We start from the raw sequence: 18,470 nt of genomic DNA, 5'->3' as shown, positions 1-18,470 counted from the left end.
TGGGCCAAACACAAAAAAATGGCAGCGTATCTGCTCCTTTTGTTGCAAATGTCGACAAAAGACGATAGTCGACTGGAACCCCTGGCAAGTAAATGCCCTAGATGGACATGCGCGCACTCAGACACGCACGCGCAAACACTGAAACGTGCGCACACCCAAGCACACACACGCACACATACACACGCACAAAGATTTGCGGCATGGCTGAGGTAGAAATGTTTTCTACTGACTCTGAATCCCGCACCCCTGACAAAATCACCTTAGGTGCGGTCACGTTTCTCTCACTTGAAGTCCTGGGGTGAAGCCCTGTAGTGGCCAAGTTGAAAACTGCTGCTGCCCGCGGCCCCATAACGCAAGAATGACACATAAAAGTTTCGGGTTCAGTTCATGCGAGACATGTAACCTAAGCGTACCAACAACAGCCCCGGGAATGCTCAGAATGTTGCCGCCTTGTTTCCAAAGGGTAGCACTGCGGCTCTACACAAACTTTTTTTTTAGACAATATACCGTGATTTCAACACGCGGCGGAAACATTGCAAGGCTTGTTTTCACTAAACAAACGTTCCTGCATCCCGTATAAAACCCCGGCTGCCACTCTGTGAGAAGCGAGCCCGAGCGCCTCGGCATCCAGGAGGTCGAGGAGAACTAGCGGCGATTTGCTCGTGAAAGCTGCTTGAAGTGAGTATGGTCTTTTTATGCACGTTGTGGGTGGGGAAAAGGTGACGTTCTGTGACAATGTCCAGGTTTTGAGACAACTTCAGGGAAAAAAAATTCCCCGCATTTCCCCGAGGGGAAGAATGTGAAAGTGCGAATGCACGAGTTGAATTTGCGCGGTTCGGTAATGTTCGCGAAAGAGAGATCACACACACACACACAACTACAAAGAAAGAAAGATGCATTTATTCACAGACACCTATTTGTGTTGTCGTTGTACTTGATTGCTAGAGCGGATCTCAGCTTTGAAATTTCGTGTCAGTACTCCTTTAAGCAGGTGCATTAGCCCTTCTCACGCCCGATTCTTGGCCAATCCCCCACGTGGGTATGTGCCATGTCAGCAGCCAGGCAGCGCGCGCCCATCTCCCCCGTTGCCAAGGAAGACGAGGAGATTCCTGGCCAATCCCCCACGTGGGTATGTCCATGTCAGCGGCCAAGCTGCGCGCGCCCATCTCCACGTGCGCGGACATCGCCGGTGGACGCAGGTTCAGGGTCGCTTAAGAAGTGCATTGCACTTAAAAGTGGACAGTGTCACTCTTACGAAAACTTAGGATGAAGTTGTGGCTGTTAGCATCAAAAGCAAAGCCTAACCGGCAGTAGTTGCATTATGCTGTTACTTTTTTGCCATCAATATTTTCGTAAAAGCACTTTTGCACCAAGTATGCTGTTCAAGAATCATTTCCGGCAGAGCTTTCTGCACAATTTTGAAAAAGAAAATGGTTGACCAGTGCATATGAGCATATGATCAAAGAAGACCAATAGCTCAAAGATAAAACGCATTAAACATGCGTTGTTCGCATGTTTTGTAATATCCGTGCCACACGTACACGAAAAATGACATTAAGTGCCTAATGCCTTAAGTTTTAATCCAACTAATTATCTGCTGCATGCAAAAATCTAATGTCATTCACTATATTGTCATTTTTGCTTTAAGGAGTTCCACATCACTCATTCGCCTTCACGAACTCCTTACATCTGCCTACTCTCGAACGTGATGAGCACCAAATGTAGCCAGTGAAACTCTCCGCACCAGAGCGTTCACACGGAAATGTTGCTGTACTTCGAAATAGGGCACTTTTTTGTACCCTCTTGGTCGCGAAGTTCTGTAGAAGATGAAGTTAACTAAAACAGCGGCAAAAGGCGGAACGTCATGTAACTCGTCCTTTTGAATATTTCGGCTTTGGCTATCGCTCGCAGCTAAGGCGTTGCGCTGCTGAGCACAAGGTCGCGGGTTCGATTCCCGGCCGCAGCGGCCGCTTTTCTGATGGAGGCGAAAAGCAAAAACGCCCGTGTGTACGAGATTTCGGCGCACGATAAAGATCCCCAGGTGGTCAAAATTAATCCGGAGCCCTCCACTACAGCGCGCCTCATCGTCTGCGTTGCGTCGGCGCGTTAAACCCCACAATCAATCAAATCAGCTATCGCTCGCAGGCAATGGAAACTGCTGAAGCCACCTCTAGAAACGGCTCATACCATTTCATAGAACATACTATTTGTCATAACGTTTATTTTCATAAAAAAAAAACATTTTAACAGTTAATTCTAAGAAATTTTGCTTTATGTTCAAAACTTCTGAAATATGAGTGCATTTTTTGTCATTATCGCCATCATGCCTGACACATTTATTGCCTTTGCATTTTGGCGCGTAGCACAGCCCCCTAAATAATGCAATTCAGTTTCCTAAGGCCTTAACCACGTAATCCCATTTTTCGTGCACGTGTGGCACTGGTATAAGAGGAATTGAACAAGGTAAGTTGTTCGAAACAAGCAGGCTGTGCGACTAGTTCACCGACCCTTCGCATTTCGTCCCGGCAGCATTAAAGAAAAAAACGAATAATGCCGTGGAATATAATAGACGGCCAACGATATTTTTCGAAACGCATACAAAGACATTCAGCCTCGTCATTCAGTCTAAGCGGCATGCAGTGGAGGCATGACGTCGAGCGGACGGTTTCACTGGTGCCTCGCTGTCCTCCTCGTCAAAACTGGCAGCAAAAGGTTCCGCGCTTCAAACCTGAGATATGGCCTCATTGCTCAGCGCACAACACACCACTGCACTAACGTTGACATTGGCGTAATATGGGAAAGTACATCTCTCAAAACGTCCGGCGAGGCTGGTCCGGCGAGGCGAGGCTGGCGAGGCGAGGTGTGATTGGTTTCACGCTCGTCTGTCCGTTACGCAGATAAGCAGCGATTTCGTTTTCCTCGGTGTGTGCTAGGCGGCAACCAGCTTCCACGGTGGCGCATACTTCAAATTGAATGGAGCTCAACCTAAAACCGCTCCTATAACGGGCTTTTTGTACGCATACATCAATGAATCTTGTCTGGGCCAAAGATGTGCAGGCGCGCCTATCGAGCGCCTGAAGGCGGATAGTGTGATTGTATCTTCATTGGGCAGTTGAATTAGGTATAATTATGCCCGTTAAATGGCGGTTTTCTCAGTGCAAAACAGCTATTGTAGGGTCTACTCTTTATATTGCACTTTTGACAATTTTATTATTTTCGAGATAGAGCAGGGCATGTTTAAGGAAAAATTGTTCCTATTGCTTAGATTTTCTAATGCCCCACTAATTACGACACTGCAAGCTTTTAGGGTTACAAAATTCAGAGACACGCGGGAGACTGCTTATGTGCTGTCATGCCAAGGCATCACATCTTCTTTGCAGCAATACGAAAATGGAAGCGTTTTCACTTTAAACAATTCTTACGTTGCGCCATTGCGACGCATGCTTTTAAATCACAGTCAACAACAACTTAACCAGCGGCCCTATTCTCGACTGCACAATTTGCAGGCAATTCTGGCAATTTGCCGGGAGTCTTTTCTGATTGGCTTTCAATTTTGGTCACGTGCTTCCGGTTGACAAAGCGGTTGTGTGTGCTGTCGTCGTTTTGACGTTTCATGTAGTTTACGGAAACCAGTTCTAAAGTTTGCCGTATTTCTCGTTACTAAAGGCGCATACTTCTTCGCCGGGAATGAAAAACGAGACTAAATGCAGCGGACATGACAACGTCAGCCTGTCTGCTATTCAACAACAATACTGCTTGTAATACACACCCCCTCTCTGATTGACTGAGAAGGCGTGACGTAATTTAAACAGTTGGCGGGAACGATACGTCATGCATTGGCAACTTCAGCCTGCGTAAAAGTGACGTAATGCTACGTAACAGCTTGAAAATGGCGGTTGTTTTTGTCGCAAAATACAAGCAAAATAGTGCGAAAAATTGCCCCGGCTTACAGCGCCACGAAATGTGCGGCAATTTGCAGCAGGCGCAGTTTCGCATGCGCGCTGTTTAAATCATGTTTTCTAACGAAACAAATTATAGTTTCAACTGCTTCCAAGTCAGCGATCATGGAGCATGCAAATAACGTGCCGTATTTTCCTTTATGTTTAGCAATAAAATAAGAATTATTTGTTTGGCGTAACCGCAACATAAGCGGGCAGTACAAGCCTCTCCACGACAACGAGAACCCAATGCATGGCATTTGTCCATACTCGTCCTAGTGAGCTGTTGGGTCACAAGGTCGAACTCGAGAGAAAAATAACAAAGAAAAGTGACTATTTGGTTCATTACAGCGATGATTGAAGTGGAGCTTGACGAATGAGTGAATTGGCGACATCGGTGCGCTCCGCGGTTATCAGCGTAGCGCTTCGCTGCTCTTATGTGTTATAGAAGCGATGGTCGCAGCCGTCTTTTTCTGTGATCACGCCATAAACTTGTAACATAGCAGCAGACGATGGCGCGGCGGCGGTGGCGGCAGGGAAGGTGATAACGCAACAAAGCTTGCATTGAAGCAGAGAGCCCAGCTATGTTACTAAAAGCGATTGAAATAAATAAATAGATACGGTAAAAAAATTGTGTCATAATCTTTAGCTCGACATCCGCCTGTCGCTCGCTTTTGGATCAACGCTACTCGATCGCCTTGTGGTGTTGACGCAACATTTGACCTCCAGAAATGTGTTTTTCTTGTCAGCCTGAGCTACCGTATTAATTTTTATAGTACATGCCAAGTGTTTTTATATCTTTCTTGCACAATATTTGATACCTTGGTAGCGATCTTTATGAGTGACTCGTAAAATAACACTGCATGTCGTCATAGCTATAGGTGCAGCACGTCACTGAATGCTTACGTCGTGTTTAGGCAAAAAAACATGGGCGAGTTGCCGGCAATTTGTGCCGTCGAGAATAGGGCCCCAGGTCCACCTGTTGCCAGCTGCGCCTGATATCGACCGACTCGCTATCTGGGTGCATCGTTCGGCTGTTATCGGGACACCAGCGCATACCGGAGCAAAGAAACTAAGAAAGTGCGGGAAAGGGAATGAACGTGGAAGGAAGTTAGTGCATTATCAATGTTTGCCGATCCATTGCGTGTCACCAATTCTTCTTTGGAATACTATTGCACACTCTTAGGCAAAAGGGAGCAACGGGCGAATAAATTGGGGCAAAATACAGCTGTTGGACTTCGCCGGCAGCCGTTCATCTTCAAGTAGAGTAACTGTGTCAGAGTGTGTGCCGTAGAAAAAATCCAGACTAAACGTTCGTTCCCGCCGATCTCTAAAGCGCAACGGGAAGCCGAAACGCAGCATTTAGTCTTGTTCTGCTTCATTTTTGCTTGTAATCACGTTGTCGTTACAGTCTGGCTCATATATCTGCGGACATTTTTAGTTTTCCAAAAAGACTCTTTGAAATCAGTGGTTCTTTCATATAGTGCCACTGGAGAAAATATCAATTTTAATGATGAATGAATCAATAAATAAATTTATTTTGAAGAAGATGGCCCTCTGGTTTGTTATGACAAATAGGGGAAATGGTTTAGGGTCGATAAATTTGAAGTTCTATTGTTGACGTAAGCCTGCTTCACGAAGGACCACAGTCCAAGTAACACATCGTTGGTGTTATTCCTTAGATGCAGCCAATCAGGCAGAGATGAGACGCCAGGGGGCTTGTGCCTTGCTCCGATTACTTCCAGGACCCTACATGACCAGAGAAAGTGGCTGATTATCGGTCTATCTTGGTGGCACAGGGAGCAGAGAAGCCGGTCAGGGGGAACTTGTGCACTCTTGTGTTGGCGGTAGTGTTCCCAGCGAGCCAGGGTGTCTCCCGTAAGCGCGTAACCCATGCGGGTCTTTATTAGAATAACTTGTGCAGCTCGTGGGAAGTCGCGGGGTATCGGATGCAGTAGCTCGGGAATCGTTGCTCTGAGTTCTTTCTTGCTTTCTTGTCGAAGTGTCTTCCTGCGTTCCTCAGGGGAAGGGTTAGGTGGAAGAGAAGGCGCTGCAGACTCCGAGGGGTGGTTGAGAATTGTCTCCCTCGCGAGCCTATAAGCTTCCACATTCCCGGGGTTACTGGGGCCAGGTATCCACTGCACTCGTATATCGATGTTATGGTCACGTTGGGAGGTTCCACAGAGTTCTTTTATGCGATGAGGCGTAGTGTGTCGTCGTGGTGGGGTGCGTACGCTTTGATGGCTTCGAGGCTATCCGTGAAGATTTTAACTCGAGTTGTATTTTGAGCTATAACGTCTGGGATAACGTGGGAACCTAGGAGAATGGCTTGCAGTTCGAGTTCAGTAGTGGAAATGAGTTCATTAATAGAGAAACACTGTTCCTGTCTGGCTCAGGTCGGTTGCAGGAAGTGCTATAAGGAGGCGAGTTTCGTCTATGCACCCATCTGTGTAAATAGTTGCGCCTGTTGATTGCACATTAGACGTGACAGTCGCTTGTCTTTCATTGATGAGTGTGACTAGTCTTGTGGGTCTTCGTTGGTAACGGCTTAAAACAGTTCTTAGAATAATTCAAGCGCCGGGTCATAGTAAGAAGAGGAGAAACACGGTCGACAAAAGTTTCTCGGTGATGTTATGTTAATGCGCTGTGTTGCATAAAATTCGCATGAGGTACTCAAGGCTCATGAAAGAGTTCAAGCGAATCACACAATGAGACAGGGGTTAGTGAAAACAGAGAACGGTGCTTGATGTCGTAGTAAATATGTATATCAACAAGGCAAATATATGGGCTCGTTGGTACATATTCAAGAATAGCAAAAACAGCGCTAAGGACGGGACAAGGAGGAACAGGACGAAGCGCTGTCCTGCTGTTCTTCCTGACAGCGCTTTGTCCTGTTGTTCTTCGTAGTCCCGTCCTTTGCGCTGTTCTTGCTATTGTGGGATATGTATATGCTTAGTAGGCCAGAAAAACGCCTTAGTTGTTGATGAAAACAACGACAAATTACATATACGCGCTGTAGCTAACCGGCTTGAACTTAGCTTTTACTAGGTACATAACTCTATCGAATACGAAGGCTATGACAATGCTGAAACTGCCGTAAGACCAGGCGGCATTATCCAGTCCCGATCTGCCAGCTACACTAGGTTGAAGGATTCAGGCTAAGCAACGCCAAACTTTGTTTCTTCCCACGCAAGAAAATATGGCCTGTTTCGTCATTCTGACACTCACGCAGACGGCCGCTTTTAACAAGTGTAGCCCGTAAGAAGTGTAGCAAACAATAAGGATGTATGCTTAGTTGGCGCTACTTTCTGCCAAAACAAGTGGGTCGCCAGATCCTAGAGCCTCCCGCCACAGCCTGGCGACGAGTTTTTTGTTGCTTTACGAGAAAAAGTGACGGTTATGAGGCTCTACTTGGAATAGAGCTGAGCATTATTCCTTAGCGTAAGGGAAGCGCACATCGCGATCACTTGCACTGCGGTAAATTCTGACACAAGCGAAAAAAAAAACGCCGCATTGTTTAGCGCTACGATACATCTTTTCTAACAACATTCCTGTGTGGCCTCCTGGTAGCGCATTGGGTTTGCTTTGCTGGAGTCGGCGGTTCTATTCCGGCGGGAAGTAAAATATTTTTTCCTGCAGCTCCTTTCCCGCAGTTCGTCCTTGGGGAGTATCAGAACGATCAAACCGGTTGCGGAGTAACCATTCGTCAGCTAAAATTTAGTCCCAAAAGGGTTGAATAAGTGTGGCGAATTCGCTTAGACCCCCAGGACGCCTACATTTGGCCCTTTTTGCCTACAGAAATGTACTGAACTTTCCCCTATCGCACGTGGGCTCCGCGTGTGGAGCAAGAGTTAAAGATTACAGTCCTGCTCTTTCATAGTACACGTAATGCTCCCTCATGACGTTGTTGAATCAGAGCCTGGTCTGCTTCACGTGGACGACATCCTGTGAGAGCGGGACCGCGTAGACGGCTACCGTACAGCATGGGACTTAACATCTCGTCTGATTCGTGGGCCACTGTTTCCAAACCAATCACTGCACCCATTCTACTGTAAAGGTTTGAGAGATACTACTGGGTCGTTAAAGGTGCATATTTCAGTTCAAACATTCACACCGGCGCGTGGTTATGAAAATAGGCACAAGTACGTAGTCTGATTAGGATAGGTGCAATTAGAATGGGTGCAACCCTTGAGTGTTCCTAAGTATTGCCAGTTAGTCGTTTCCCCGCTCTAAATATTGCATACACTATAAAAAAGGCCTTTTTTGCAGAAATATGTCTCAAAACATTCCGCAGCATCGACCAGCATAATAATGAAGCTGCGGGAAGAGCAGGCGAAAGAGAAACAATGTGTTTGAGCACTTTGATTTATTCTGAGTTAGCAACCAGTTACTATGCGCAAAAAGTGGCGAAGTGTTTATATTAGAGGTAAGAAACTGTCATTTTTAGTCCTGCCCTAAAATTTAGCTTCGCTGTAAACTACAGATGAACGTCATCATTAACCCAAAGAAATGCTGTTCTGCCTGCAACCAACAGGCAATCGTACCGATGACCAAGCAATATGTTCCTTATTACCGTGAGACACTGCTTCCTCTAAGACTTCTTGGATTTCCGATTATTCATTCAGATCGGTTTCATCAAGCTCTCGGTATCGTCTTCAAAGCCAGTTTACGCAGCCACACGTGGTCGCTAAGTGCCGGAGTTTAGAAGTTGTGGCATCTATTCTGTTCAAACATATTTTGAAGATAAGGAATGTCCAGTTGTTTCACTGTTTGGTTTTTGTGGATCCAGTAGTTTTGTGGATTTGTACCTGCAGTAATATAGATTTCGCTCCAAACTTGTCGATTTTGTTTTTTCTATGAGGTATCAATTCTGAAGAGTAGCGTTGAAATAGAGGTGTGTCTAGCTTTTGTTGTGTGCTTCAGGATCGGTTGGAGATTGGGTACTACAAAAAGTAGTGCTGCTGCGCAAGTTGGTACTCGACTAAGCCAGACATAGCAGCGCGCTAAGTTGGTGTTCAATTCAAAAAGGAAGGAAGCAAAAGAAAATGTCTTGCCCAACTGTCTTCTGATTTGTGTTTTTGCATGTTGGTTGTCAGGGCTCCCTTTGTGCATGGGTACGCCTGATTTAGCGGAGGTAGGTGAAATTTGCCGCGGCTTTGGAGGACGCCCTCACGGTGAATATAAACAAAATGTTCTGGATAACGAGGCCAGTAATGCTTTTGGCAGTAGACGATGCTTGCCGATTGTAAATCAATAATGGAGTTTTGCTTGCAGCTCCTCCTGCACCATGATTTTTCTTGGACTGTTCCTGAGTGGCCTGGTGGCGGCGTCTTCAGCCTACAAGTTCTGTCCAGGTGGGCCCCATAGGCTCTGTGAATACAAATGCAACGACTTAACTGCAGATTTTTCTTACTCGCGTCTATTGCTGGCACGCCCACAGCCGTTTTTATTGAACTAAAATTACATAGCGCGGCTACATACATTTAAATGAATGTGCAGCCGGGCTGGAATGATCGCTGCAACAAAATTCAGAGCCCTTATACACTCGGAAAAGGGAAGTCCAGCGTCGCTTGCGGTCTGGTGGGATTCGCAATATCCGGGTTTAGCTACCGGTGATTTACTAGGTTAAAATATGAGAAAAATAGCGTGATGTTTCTGTTACAGAGTAGGGAAACACACGATTGGTGGGTGGAGGCAAGGACCTTTATTACAGTTGGGATACGCCAATCACGGTGCAGGCTCTAGAGCGTCCAGCATGAGGCTGCCGAAGAGCACAAGATACTCCGTAATATGAGTGAAGAGAGATAGGCGCCACGCGTGGCGAGCAGCGTACACGACTCGCGAAAAAGGCGGCGCCATGGAGAGGAGTATGAAGTGGGGCTGCAATCATACTCCCTCCGTGGATGGGCATGCTAAACTGTGCAACACACCTTGTGGGGAAGCCAGCTTACAAAACCCAAGCTTATACTGACCTTTAAAGTCGGCATCACCACGGAACACAAATGCACCGCAGGGAAGAAATTCCAAGGGGCAATACTGGTCGTTTCATATACAGTAAAATCTTGATAAACGGAAATCGCTTAAACGGAATTGCCGTATAAACGCAACAGTAGCCCGCAAGTTGGTTGGAGTTATATTCAGATAACGTTAAAAAACTCTCGGTGATTGGAACTAAAATTTCTGCGTCACCGTGTAAACGGAACAAGAAATGGAACTACTTCTGAAACCCATTGGCATGAGAATCAGCTGTTTACGGTTCCGGCTGTTTCGTTTTTTTTTTCTTCCTCTTTGTCTCTTTAGCCTCGCGTTGGCCTCGTATGCCTCGTCTCGTTAGTGGTGAGCGTATTAACGCAACGAATGCAACATCACAGTTCTTGTTCCAGTTACTCGGTCTCGATTCAAGACGCCGAGGTTACAGGGCTCAGTTCCTGCGGCCTCGCTTGTACCATTGTAGTGCTATTAGCGCTTCATTACCACGTTACCGTCTTCTAAATTCGGTTGCTGGTAAGCACTCGCGGAGTTGAGGCCTCTAGACTCTGTGAAGATGGAGTTGCAAGGACTCAAACAAAAATAATTGATGCATTTCGTTGTGTACAGCGATTCATTGTTGCCAAATCAACTTTGTGAATGCTATGACTAACCATCTTGTAGTTTCCTTGCTTTCTGAAAACCTATAAGCCACATGCACCTTCTAGTGCTTAGAGTTCTATGAAATGGTATTAAGAGCGTGTATGCACTCAAACTAAAATGTCTTAATATTCATAGTAATGATCTTGCACGAATAACATATTTTCTATTTTCCCGAACTCAGTTAACATCCGTTGACAGCTCAAATTCTTCATTGGTACAAGTTACGACTGGGGTGCCCCAGGGCTGTGGGCTGGCCCTTTGCTCTTTCTAATTTATATTAATGACTTACCTAACGGCCTAACATTTATAGTAATGCTCTTTGCCGATGGTTGCGTAATATATCGTAACATTTCAAATGACACTCACCGCCAGGCTCTTCAGAGTGATCTTGTCACCATAAACACAGGTGTTCTGATTGGCTAATGACTCTTAACCTTAGTAAAACAAAGTGCATGTCATTCACCCGCTCCTCATCGAGAACCTCAACTACATATTTTCTTAACAACACTACAGTAGAACTGGTTCCTACTTACAAGTATCTCGGAGTGCATTTTCAATCGAATTTAACAAGGCATAACCATATTAATCAGACGCTCGCATCTGCCAATCGTACACTCGGCGTAATGAAACATAACCTAAAGGAGGCACTCTCACACATTAGAAAACTTGCATACCTCACTCTCATTTGCCCTAAAATTGAATATGCATCTCCCTTCTGGGATCTAAGTCAAGAATACAATATACGCGATATTGAATCCTGCAAAACTGGATTCTGCAATTTTTTCTGGCTATGCACCGTATGCAAGCGTCGCAGCACTAAAAAATCGTCCTAAGTTGGTTTCATTATCACTTCGCCGTCAGCATGCTCGCCTAACACTCGTCCATAAATGGTATTACCATGAAGTCTTCGCGACTTCTTTCACTCACCCCCTGGTACATTACCACGGCGCGATCATTCTTGCAAAGTTAAGCGTATCAGTTGCCATTCGTTCAGGTTTGCACACTAATTCATTCCACGCACAATAATAAAATGAAATAACCTACCACAGCATATTGCCACAGAAGCAAGCATAACAAAATTCCAATACCTGTTAAGAAATGAAACCACCTAATTAGTTATTGCTTGCGTATCTTTCTCTTTTTATCTCTGTTTCTTGCCTCGTTCTTGCCTTGGTTATACTATTGCCTTGTTCTTTTGATGAGTCCTTATTGTTCTTCTTCTTCTTATTATTATTATTGTTTGCGAAGAGTGCAGCCAAAATGAAAGGGGGGAGCTTTGCAATTAAAGTGACATCTTCTCAGACGTCCAGATGTTAAAGCGGCAAGTTCCTGTTTTAACTCCCACGCATTAAAAAAAAATATGACAAGTTCGTGCCATCCAAATATGCTGCCTGAGCTTACGGTCAAGGCGGGTGGAAGTACACATACTTTTAATCACATCACGATGCCTATATTAAATAAACGCGTGACCTATATTTCTGATTGGCGGGATTTACGGCACATCTTCACATAAACAAATTCCAAACATGCAACAAACAAACCCAGCCTAATTAGTGAAATAAATCTAGGACCGCACTTCTGGCTAGACGTATGCGTCTGTAAAAGTCCTTCTCGAATAATTGACTTCATTCTTCTCATCTCCTTTCCACTTGAACAAGATAGTGAAATCAACTTTAGTTAATTCGACTTGGTGCAACCAGGAGTAAGGCAGAGCGAAAGGAGAAAATGCAGTGAACGAAAGTCCAGGTACATAGCTTGATACTTACCCGGAGGAATGCAATAAACATTTCTTTATGGGTTTTCAAGTCACCCAAGTAGCCTGCAAAAACATTTTAACTGATTCATACCTAATTTTTAATTTATTTTACTTATTTTTAATTCATTCATGTATACCTAAGGAGGTAACTATAGGGCTAAAAAGGTTACTGACGAAATACTTTCCAGTACGAGATAATTACAGATTCATTCGTTTCGTGCATAATATTTTTTAAAATGTGCATAGTGGGAAGTCGACTTTTACTTCAGAAATTGTTACCCTAGCAAATTCAGGTTTTTGATAACTTTTTAAAAAATTGAACCTTTATTAACATCACAATAAAGTATTCCCATCTGCCTTATTGTCCAATGTGCAAAAAGCTTGAGCACGGAGAGTGAGCGCTAAAGAACTGGTAACACACAGCAACAAGGTTGTTAACCTCGTTACTTCGGCGCATACCTTCCAGTAAATTCGTCGATTTCATCTTGTTATGGCTCAGAAAGGATTTATTGTACCAAAAAATAGCTAAAACTTAGCGGCAAAGTCTAGTATATTCGTGTGAAGCACGTACTTTTGTTCCTGTGATATACTTCATGTAAGTTGAAACAAGTATTGATAGTGTTGCGTTGAACCGAAAGGAATTTGTAGTACCAAATGATTATCTTCGGTCGCCTTGCTGAATTTCATGCAAGGTACCCTGCAACACTTTTCTAAACTCATTCAAAATTTTAAATGCTTGCATAACGTAGTCAACCAGCCTATCCAGTACTTATGTTAGAGGTTCACAAATTACCCCAGTCAAAAAGTACTGCTCTATGCCAATCGCATAACTTGGAAACTTGCTCGAAAGATTTTTCTGTCTTTCCCGGTCTTGGCGTTTTTCGACCACTGTAATTACGTCATTACAGCGGTGTAGTAGTTATTGGCCAGCATTGCTTCAATTGCAGCGATGAACGGATTAAATAGCCACTTAGAAAGAAAGCCGCAAAAACAAAGCGGAAACGTACGGTGTATCTGCTGCGACGATTAAATTGCGCAGTGCCACTGCGGGCTGGCGATATCTGGGGCTTTTGCAGTGCTTCCAGGCGCGAAGGGAAGAGTGAAAGAGTTTATCTGCAGTGTTTCAGAGTCCCTTTAAATGCTTCATGCTCAGATTTACCAGTTTAGTGCAATTTCAGCTTTAATCAATTGGTATAACGCGACAATCTTGTGTCACCGTAAATGTTTTAGCAACCGTGATAAGTCCTGCCCCACAAGATTTCTCACCATTTTCTTTCGCGGTTGGGGGAAATAACGCAACTATGATCAGTGCTCTTATGACACCGTCCTCATTGTCCCTGGACGAACATCCGTGTAAGCTTCCGTGAGTTATTACCCAACTGTTTGAGTGTCCTAACATAGTTTTTAAAGTAACTGAGATACAAACAATCGCGCAGAAACTCTTCACACAGCTAAAAAGAATGTTACGCTCTCCTTCCGGCCTGAAACCACAAGCATGTTGCGAAAGAACAAAACTGTAAATTGGTGCAAGTTAGAAGAACCTCCAACTTTCTATAGAGGGTACAGATCACAGACAAGCCTGGCTTGCTTCGTAAATAACATTTATTGACTGCAAACGCATATTTTAGTGGCTTGTTTATATTGCATAGAAAAAAATTGCTAAAAAACTCTTAAACTTGTCTAATAAACGTTTGATAAGAAAGCTTGTAAAGCTTTTGTTAAGAAAGGAAAAAGCTTGATAAAAATGCTTGAAAACCTTGAAAAAGCTTGTGTAATATAATAAGCTGTAACATTAACAAAAAAATCGATGAGAAGGCCGCTATTAGGCAGAAGACAGCTGCTGTTGTCAGCTCTGTGCATAACGTGAGCGACAATTCTACGGTCAATATATCAATTGCAAAAACCCGCCGCGGTGGCTCAGTCGCTAAGGCGTTGCGCTGCTGAGCACGAGGTCGCGGGTTCGATTCCCGGCCGCGGCGGCCGCTTTTCTGATGGAGGCGAAAAGCAAAAACGCCCGTGTGTACGAGATTTCGGCGCACGTTAAAGATCCCCAGGTGGTCAAAATTAATCCGGAGCCCTCCACTACGGCGCTCCTCATCGCCTGCGCTGCGTCGGCGCGTTAAACCCTACATTCAATCAATCAATCAATATCAATTGCAAATGGGTCATTGTTACAGACCGATATCGTGTGTATGCTAAGAGCGCCACATCTCTTAAGACTAGCTTATCGACCAATAAAGATACATAGTAAATTGACGTCAATCGTGGCTGGTGCATACATGGAGGTATAATCTACAACTCAGCGTATAGGCTATATCGTTCTGGCGGAAACACGGAGACAGTTTTGGACGTTGTGTATATAGAAAATTGCAAATACACAGACAGCAGAAACTATTTCGTGCCCATTAAATTTGTTAGTTGCACAAGGGGTATTTCTTCACTGGCGCATTTTAAGAATTTAAACACCGATTCTGAGACATAGGACATATGCAATCCTATTTAACGTTACTTTTTGGTCGGTACCATTATTCCGTCATACAATTTGCGGGAATTAGCTGCAGTCGAGCTGCAGTCGAAGCACCAATGCCCTCCGGAGCAAGTAAATGATTTTCGCATTTTTGCGAACCCCTTTTGTTGCGTGCTTTTTTGGAACTCTCAAAGCCGTTGCTAAGAATGGAAATCGTCCGATGCCAGGCCGCAGGCATCGAACACGCCTCCTGCCCCGTCTTAAGAATAAATCATGACAGTGGCGATATATCTTCTTGTTGGATATAAAGTTGCGGGTACGTTTTCAGATGTAAGTGTTTCGAATGGCTCCGGGGTCCACGACACAGAAATGCATCAGCATAAAGCGCTTTCTTTTGGAAACCCAAAATGTGGATGATAAGACAGGACTGGGACAACCTATTTTTTCGGACCCATTTAGAAATTAGCCGTGCCCTTTGGCAGAAATTGGAGCATGACAATAAAATATGAGCTTGGTTCATTCGTGAGTTCGGAACAACACAGTAACAATCATGCAAATTTTAAATCAACTTTAAAAACATGCTGTAAACTAAAGAAAACCGCTGGAACGATGGTGAATCTTTAGCCACTTTGTGACACACTCGCTATGACGTCACCGATACTGATTGGTTGTTAGATTGCCGACCACTGAATGAATAAGGGCCCCACCAGTAAACAAGATGGTCTTTAGTCACCACCTCATAAATTACGGCGTTGACCTCAAACGTGGTTATAATAACATTTGATGTATTCTCATTATCCTAAATGTACTGGCAATCTGCTTCATTAAACACCATCAATATTCTTCTCGCCCACGCGCAATTTATTTGACATATGTGCACTAGTGATATGTATAATACCTCCTTGCGCAGTATCAGTCGTTCTTCAAAGAAAGAAGGCCCCCATATTCTGCAAATAGCGCGGAGAAGCAGGAGTGACACGGCTAAAAGGACTTTGCTGTGAAAAAGGAGCATTGCCGAAAAGAAATAAGGAGAGCACAAGCTGTGTCAGGCCATCGACTAGAATAAGTCATAAAAAACATATCTGTTGCCGTTTTGTGTTGGTAATCCTTGGCCCGTTTCTTTTACTTCCAGGGGAGTACACTGTAACTGATTCCGCTCTGGAAAACGCCCTCTCCGGAATTGCAACCAACTTTCCGCGTTGCCATGTGATTGCACAAGGTTCGAGTGGCGCACCGACTCCCCATGGAGATGTGGTTCTGAAAACCGATCAGTACCGACCAACAACCATTTTTGGCCCTATTCAACGCTACTGTCTTAGCTATAATACAAAAGTTCTCGCTACGTTCAAAGGGTCATTTGATGTTAGTATGTGGCAAGCATACGGCGCTTATTTAAACGCTACTATCCATTTGAAAACTGCAGATATGACATTCATGGTTGAATTCGAGTTGCACGCATCTCCTGTGAATAGCACCTTTACTTTACGGCCAGTGACTGCTGTTCCCATCGGGCACGGGCGATACCGTGTTTGGATAACAAGCAATCTTCCTGCATTGAATAATGCTGTCTTTGGATATGTAACGAACTTCCTTTTTTCAGTATACGCAAACAGCCTAGTCGCTGATTTTATGGAACACTCCTCGCTGTCTGTTCTGCGCGTTGCAACTGAAAATGCTCAGCCTTTCTGAATTTGACGTGTCCTTTTTGTATTGTTGGCGGTTAGGATTCTTGTAGGCTAACAATGCTTTTCTTTTGCTATTTTTTCCTTCGCATATTACAATATGAATTAGCGATCGTGATTACTAAATTACTTGAAAAAATTGTGTTATGTTGCAGCTTCCCTCCACAATGAGTGATTGAACACTGAAAAAGTGATAAATGTATGAAACAAATAAATGAAAATGTGAATCAGTTGAATAAATCTTGTGTGGATTGTCATTTGTTCCTGCTGCTTTACATTTCGGTTCTTAATGAATTCGCGTCAACGTCACCTGTAACCTCATGAGCAGCGGATTACTAGATCGGAACAATTAGGCCTATTTTCAGGCTAATTTAAGTGTGCCTATATAACACTACACTACACTAAACTGCGATACCTTTCTCTCTTTCTCCGGCGGTCATTCTGGAGTATAAAAACTGTATGAGTGTGGGGAGAGAAAACCTTGGTTGTCTTTTAAATACTGCGCCTCCAAAGCACGCTACCAACCCCTACCAGCAAACGTACATTGTTCTGTTAAATTACGATTTATATTTGTTAATGAATCGGAAATTCGTTTTTTTTTCAATATTGAGCGATTCATGCATTCATGCCCTAACAAATAGAAAATATTTCAAATAAGAGGAATTAACCGTGGTTTGACACATTTACAACCAGTGTTTGATGTGTAGTAAGGAGGCGTTGATATCGGACCCTTGAGTCTGCTGCGTCACGTCCTTCTGCCTCACGACGCACAGATCTGCCAACTAATCGAACTCATGCAGTTAAGCAACGGTAGGGTAAAAAACAGAGGTCCAACTAGCACGTCACGCCAGACCTAACGACTCGTCCTGTCGTACGTCGCCATCACGTGTTTTTCCAATCGCTAAAAAAAAAAAACACAAAAAGAAAGTCCTGCGAATATTTCAGGGTAGCTCACAGTCACACACGGACCGTTATATACAACAAAATTCTACGGAGAATGTCCCGACGGCGTCTCACCACACCACAGACCAGGCGCGGATGTCTCTAGTGCCGGTGACGAGTCGAGACTGCTGATGAGGTGTTGCTCCGTTGGTCTACGCCGCGAAGCACACGTGTTGTCCGGTTCGTGTGATGCTACCAAAGCGCTATCAAAATCCCCACCTCGGGTCTACAACGCGCAGCATGCGGGCACCGGGGCTCTCGGAGCGCTCCTCAGTAACGGGAACGAGAGGTCCGGAACGCACGCTCGCCGGCCCGGAGGTCTAACAACACAGCGCGAACCACTGCAACGATCGAGCCGCTTCGTTTTGACCGTGGTGGTGGTGTGCGAGAAGATATGGCTCATACCCACCGTGGCTCATATGGGTCATACTCATATGGCTCATGCCCATACCATCTATCTGTCCGACACACCAATTAGGTCTATGTGCGGCAAAATTAGACTGTTGGGTATCCCATTGGCCAGTCACAACAGCGCACAGTGCTGGATAAAGCAACTTCGATGTACCTGGAAGCCAATGCTTCATATAATCTCTAGAATGTCAAATAAGTACGGAGGGGCCCAACAAGCGGCTTGCATTACTCTAGCACGAGCAGTGGCTCTAGGCCGCCTTCTCTACGGCGCCCCTGTATATACCCTCTCAAACAGTCACAAGAAGCAATTAGCAGTACTACACAGGGCCACGCTCAGAACAATAACTGGTTTGCCGCGACATACCCGTATAGATGCCCTCGAAAAGGCCGCTCCTCTGCCTCCTGTGGAAGCTCTGCTTTCTGAAGCTGCCCTCCAACACGAACAACGTCGATCTCTTACGGGTCAGGGAGCGGCGCTCGCAGCGTGGGATGCTCGAACCATGTTGCCACCACCGCCGAGTCCGGCACCGCCTGCCCCCTGGGAAAGGCCACTTCTGACATCGCCACATCAGCGACCTGGCATTCCCAAAGCAAGGAGGTGTCCTCGACAAAAAGCCCTTTGTCGCATCCTGGGGGCGAAGCTC

At 44.9% G+C, this 18,470-nt stretch overlaps 1 long non-coding RNA gene across 1 annotated transcript; it reads left to right on the top strand.

The window, feature by feature from the left end:
- Window positions 1–565: 565 nt before the first annotated feature.
- On the top strand, window positions 566–16,660 carry LOC144139491 (uncharacterized). Its single transcript, XR_013316229.1, has 3 exons — window positions 566–678; window positions 9,213–9,292; window positions 15,924–16,660. It is a non-coding gene; the product is annotated as an uncharacterized LOC144139491 (long non-coding RNA).
- The last annotated feature ends 1,810 nt before the right edge of the window (window positions 16,661–18,470 follow it).

The sequence above is a fragment of the Haemaphysalis longicornis genome, unplaced genomic scaffold (genome assembly GCF_048455015.1).
Source record: "Haemaphysalis longicornis isolate Haplotype H1 unplaced genomic scaffold, Haemaphysalis longicornis Haplotype H1 scaffold_5, whole genome shotgun sequence".
Taxonomy (NCBI): domain Eukaryota; kingdom Metazoa; phylum Arthropoda; class Arachnida; order Ixodida; family Ixodidae; genus Haemaphysalis; species Haemaphysalis longicornis.
The sequence above is the reverse complement of the archived record's forward strand: the minus strand, read 5'-3'. Positions and strand labels throughout refer to the sequence as shown.